Below are 6,000 nucleotides of genomic sequence, written 5' to 3'. Positions count from 1 at the left end.
TCACGGGTACTGGTGGCCACGGATGCAACAAGATGCACAGCAGTACGTTCAGAAGTGCAATAAATGTCAAAGGTTTGCTCCACTAATACATCAGCCAGCCAAAACTCTCACTCCGCTTACCAGCCCATGGCCCTTTGCCCAATGGGGCCTGGATATTGTCGGACCATTGGCACGAGGCACTGAAAACAAACGGTTTTTCATCGCTGCAACCGACTATTTCACTAAGTGCGTTGAAGTCGAAGCACTAGCAAGTATCAAAGAAGCGGACACAAAGCGGTTCGTCATGCGAAACGTAGTGGTGCGTTTTGGTATCCCGTGGGTATTGATTGCAGATAATAAAACACAGTTCAATGGAAAGATCTTCAAAAAGTTTTGTGTCGACCTTAGAATCAAATATCGGAACTCTTCTCCAAGGTACCCACAAAGTAATGGGCAGGCAGAAGTGTCAAACAAAACCATCATCAACGAAGTAAAGAAACGGCTTGAACATGCAAAAGGAAAATGGGTTGAAGAGTTACCCCACGTACTATGGGCATACTGAACCATAGCACGACGCTCAACAGGGGAAACACCTTACTCCTTGACTTATGGAATGGAGGCCGTCATCGCACTCGAAGTAGGTCTCCCGACCCTCCAGTCCGAATTATTTGAAAGCACCAGTAATGAGTAAGCTATTGCACAAGCACTGGATATGGCAGAAGGTCGAAGAGAAGCCGCACTGATCAGACTGGTAGCATACCAGTAGCAGCTCATCAAGAGTTTCAATCAAAAAGTTTTCCCAAGACAATTCATGCCCGGAGAACTGGTTTTGAGGAAAGTCATGGATCACAAAAGGGTGCTTGGTGAAGGAAAACTTGGGCCTAACTGGGAGGGTCCCTACAAAGTCACAGTTGTTGCTGGAAATGGAGCTTACTACCAGGAGGATTTTAAAGGCCGAACCATACCATGGCCCTGGAATGTAGCAAATCTCAAGAAATACTATCAATGGAATTAAGCACCAACTTCTCTATCAGGATGTAAAGACATTTATCTTTTAGCCAATACAAATGCCTATCCACTTCTTTCAAGACTGTCAAATTTTTGTAATTAGCTTTGGTACATACCAAACGGAAATAGCTTTGATGTTTATCAAACAGAATTAGCTTTGGTACATACCAAACGGAAATAGCTTTGGTACATACCAAACGGAATTAGCTTTGATGTTTATGAAACGGAATTAGCTTTGATGTGAATCAAACGAATTCGGCTTTGGTCTTAATCCAAATAGACTTAGTTTCAGAACGACTGAACGGAATTAAAATTTAGTTAGCACTCAAACATGCCAAGTGGAACTGCTTGGTGGAATTATGTTTGGCAACTAAATTGGACTTTAGCCAAGTGGAATTTCTTGGTGGAAACCGCACTAACATATCTTAAGTAAACATCTCTGAATCTACAAAATCTCTTAAGTATTATCAGATCAACACTTCAATACTGCTGCATACAAACAGAGTTGGAACAGACTAAGTTAAACTCTATCAGGAACAAACTTCCAGCACTAGTCTTACTCGACTCCAGCTGGGGGCAAACCATTGTTTTCTTTCAAACCAACCTGGACCTGAGTAAGACACCTCTTCATATCTTTATCCTATTCAAGTACATTCATGATATCAAAGTTGCAACAAACTTAAGTAGCTCTGCCTGGAGAGCACAGTCTCCAGCACAGATCTTACTTAGCTCCAGGTAGAGGCAAACAATTGTTTTTTAGAACCAACCTGGACCTAACTAAGACCCTCATCTGTTCATTACAAAACCAAGTACAGCCATACAACATATTCGTTAACCAGACCGAGCACATATTCGGCCCAGAGGTCCTAACAGAGCTCGGCTGGGGGCAAACAGTACAGAACCAAACCGAGCATATGTTCAGCCCTGAGGTCCCAATAATGCTCGGCCAGGGGCAAATAGCACAGAAAACATTCAGATATAGAAGACAGACAACATCAGATTGCGAATTCAAAAAGAAAATTCCATTATCCAACAAAGGCACAGATGGCCTCATAGCCAGCAACAAAGAAAAGAAAAGAAAAAAAAAAATTGTCTTGGCAAGTATAGAGAGAGAACTCGTCAAGGGGACCGGGCCACAGTACATCAAAACAAAAGAAAGTCCAAAAAGCAAAAACTTCAAATCTTTCCAGAGAAAACTTCAGCTTTCATTAACAGAGGGAACCTTAGAAGCAGTGTCCACAATCTTGTCCAAGCCATCTTGGGTAGGGAAAATAGAGGCAGCTCCGACTTCCTGAGAAGTGGAAGCTTCCTTAACCACGTCTCCTGCGACTTCAGTCTCCAGGGTTCCACCCCCTTCAACGTTCACCGTTTCAATGGCAACATCACTGTTCTGAGTCTTGTTTGCAGAATCAATTTCTGGGTAAACTTTAGCCAGAAGAACCGCAGGGGTAGAGAAAATCTTTGAACTCAAGGATCTTGAGGGAACTAGGACATCCTGAAACAAGGGAGAGCCTTCAAGAACCAGGGCAACGGTTAGAGCGCTCGACCAACCCTTCAGAAAGAGCTTATCTCGCAGCACTAGCACCTCTTTTTTATAGGTAGCCCCAACCTCATCCCAACCTTGTTGCCATTCCAAAGCAGAGCGCTCGGCAGCCATCACCGCGATAACGGCCTCCAGCTCTACCATTTTTCTTTCAAGTTGAGCCTGTGCCCCAATAGTAGCCTTCTTTGACTTTTTAGTTGAAGTAACAATCTTGTTTAGACGGAACGCCTCCCTTTCGGCAGTTCTGCGTCCTTTCTTCTCGGCCTCCAGGCTCACCGTCAGTCTCTCAGCGTTCATAGCGGCCTCCAGCACGGCCTTTTCCAGTTCCTCCACACGGGTAATGGACAAATGCATCCTCTGAATACACTACAACGGATTACAAAGCATTAAAAGAAAGAAAGCAGTACCATGACACCGAAAACTAACAAAGCAAGAATGCATTTACAGCAGTCATCATCTGCAGGGTCCCTTTCAAAATAGGAATATCACAGGGCCCATTATGGTCAGCCATGTCAACTAGCATCAACAGAGTCATGGTCAAGTCAAAAACAAAGTCTTAGGAAGTAACAACCGAATCAAAGATAGAAATCAGTCTGCCTTGATGCAGCATCGGCGGTTCCCATTTCTTAAGTGCTTCGTCCTCAATAGGGTCTTCAGAAGCTTCCCTTACCATTGCCTTGCCAGTCTCACTCCTCATTTTTTTTGCCCTCGCAGCAACCGAAGTAAAGGGCTCAACAGTAGTAGTGTGAGTTCCAGAAGCTCCCACCTCTAATTTTACATCCATGAGGCTCTTCACCTCGCCCTTCAATGAAGGGGTCTCCAAAGCATCAGAGGCGCCAAAAGCCTCAGCCTTCAAATGCACCAGCACTCTTCTCTTTGACATAGACCCATCCCCTGCGAAACTGGGGGTAGAGGAGGGCGTCCTTTTAGGCAATGCACCCTGGCTTCGGCGGCGATTTGTAGCCAGAGGAGTGAGGGATGTATCAGTTTCAGTGTTAGAATCTAAAAGGGATGCTGCAAGCCTCGCCTTCTTCGGAATGACGGAACGGTAAGTCGCTTGGTAATCCAACAACTATGGGGCGGACCTTTTCTTGTACCGTAGAACGGCTTTGATGGCCTCAGCGTTTTCTCGATTCGGCCTACGCTGAAAATGGGAAGCCTCTGCAAAAAAAAAGTACCACGTTAGAGCAACACCCAAAACAAAGGCAAAAAATACAAAAGACACTAGAGGAAGGATTCGAACCTGGGTAGCCGTCCTTCAGAGGCATCCATTCGGACTGAAATTCAGTCCCGGCAGGGAACTCCCAGTTGCCACCAACTTGCAGAAAATCATCGTTGTGTTTGTCTGAGTCAGGTAAACCAGTCACCAGATGACAGTCGATCGAACGAACACGCAGGTAGTACGTGCTGTGATCCTTGTTATGTGAGAGAGTATAGCAGCATAAAATGTCCCAAATATCGAGATTCAAACCCAATCGCTTGTTGAGAGCGGACACAGCACAGACAACGCGAAATAGGTTAACAGACACTTGCATTGAGGTGAGTTGAACCTGGTGCAGAAATCGGCACACCAAAGGGTCGAGAGGAAAACAAACCTCTTCCTCAACGATGGATGCAATCGGAAAGGTGACAGTATTCCTAGTGCCCATATGCTTGGCATCGACCTTTGCTAGTGAAAGGGTCACGTTATCGGGGATATTGTAATCACGACGGAACCTGGCCATGGCCTCAGGAGTATCAACTAATGAGCGAAACTTTCCCATTAAACCAAACCTAGTGATACAAGGGCAGAACTCAAATATTAAGATGTGGAATACAACGGTGCAAGGTCCGAACGGGATGATTAGAACAGAAAAAGGCAAGGGAAAAAGGATCATAAGAGGACTTACAGAGATTAGAGCAGCGGTGGCGAACGGGCGGCACCGAAGTAAGAGTGGCAGCGGAATGTCTGGGCAGAGCACCAACGAGACTGGCTCAGAGGAATGGAAAGGGTTTTTTCTTTGAAACTATCTAGAAGAACAAAAAGCAGATAAAGGGTTTTGAATTGATAGCCCAGAGCATTTATTGCACCAGCTGGTGTGAAGCTACACAAAGCACGACCATCGGTATGGAATCGACGCACTATCTCTGCACACCTATCCCACACCGCTACGTGTTACAATGAAAGGACGCATGTAGGAGTTGTGTGCCAAGATTGAACCGTCACCAAGGCCGAACTGAAGCAGAACTGAGGCGATGTGACGCTTGGAGTGCAGAACAATAGCTCCCCCCAAGGGGAACCTTAGTGCGAGCTAGGGGGCAAATGAATGGGCTAAATAAGAAATGGGTCGGACTCGAGCCTTGGGCCTGTACAATCCCCCAATCTCCCAAACCCAAATCCACATGGGTCAGATGAGCATGTGGGCAACCCAACCAAGTCTAACTTCATTACCAACGGTCCACCCAAGTCCTCAAGCACGTAGGCCCAACTCGCAGTGGAAAGGCTAGTCCAGCTGTAATACTGGGCTAGGGCCAAGCTTCAGGACCCATTATATGGGCCGAACTGATAGGTCGAACCCATCATCAAAACCAAAATGAACCGAGTCCATGTACAAAGTATCCGAATGGGCTAGCCCATCCCAATAGAAGCCTCACAAAGGACCGAGCCAGGGAACAACGGTGCCGAACTGAGGGAACCTCTCAAAGAAACGTGGATGCTGTGAGTATAAACATGTGCAAGTTGCCACCTCAGCCGGTCCCCTACACCTAGAATCACGGAAACAGTTAAACCAGAGGAATATGATTTGTTATCAGCATGACTACAATGAGTACAAGCACCTTTTGACAACTACCAGATGATCCCCGACCTAGGGCCATGCTAAAGGGAAACTTGGCAGCAGTAGAGCTCTATGAAACCATATTGGGAAACAAGCAAGGAACTCCATATATACTACATAAACTTCACATTGAAGGTAATTGATCCAAGCTGAATCCCACTTACTGCAAACTCAACTCTCTACACTTCTTCTCCGACCACTGATTCCTACACCAGAGGGGTTATCCGACCAACCCCGGCCAGGCAGCTCTTACGGTTCTTCTTCCTGCAGGAACTTCGATTCTAGGATAGTCCAACCGAGTGCGGGGCCCTGATCCACTTTTATCTAGTCCGGAATCCGGTACGCACAGAGACAAATCTGTTTGGTTTAGTTTTAGAATTATGATTTGAGTGTGGAATTGTAAGTTGAGTTTTGAAAAAAGAAAATTTGTTTGATTATGAATTTTGAAAAGAGTTTTGAAAATAGTTTTTGAATTTTGAAAAGAGTTTTCAGTTTTAAAAAGAGTTTTGAATTGTATTTTGAGTTTTGAGTTTTTAAATTTTTGAATTTTGAGATTAATTTTGAAATTTTTTAGATTTATCTTTTAAAAATATTAAAAAATGTTTTAAAAAAATTATTTTTTTATTTAAATATTTTTAAAAAATTTATTTTAAA

The sequence above is a fragment of the Camellia sinensis genome, chromosome 8 (genome assembly GCF_055761805.1).
Source record: "Camellia sinensis isolate YWXY chromosome 8, ASM5576180v1, whole genome shotgun sequence".
NCBI classification, from domain to species: domain Eukaryota; kingdom Viridiplantae; phylum Streptophyta; class Magnoliopsida; order Ericales; family Theaceae; genus Camellia; species Camellia sinensis.
Note: the sequence above shows the minus strand (reverse complement) of the source record.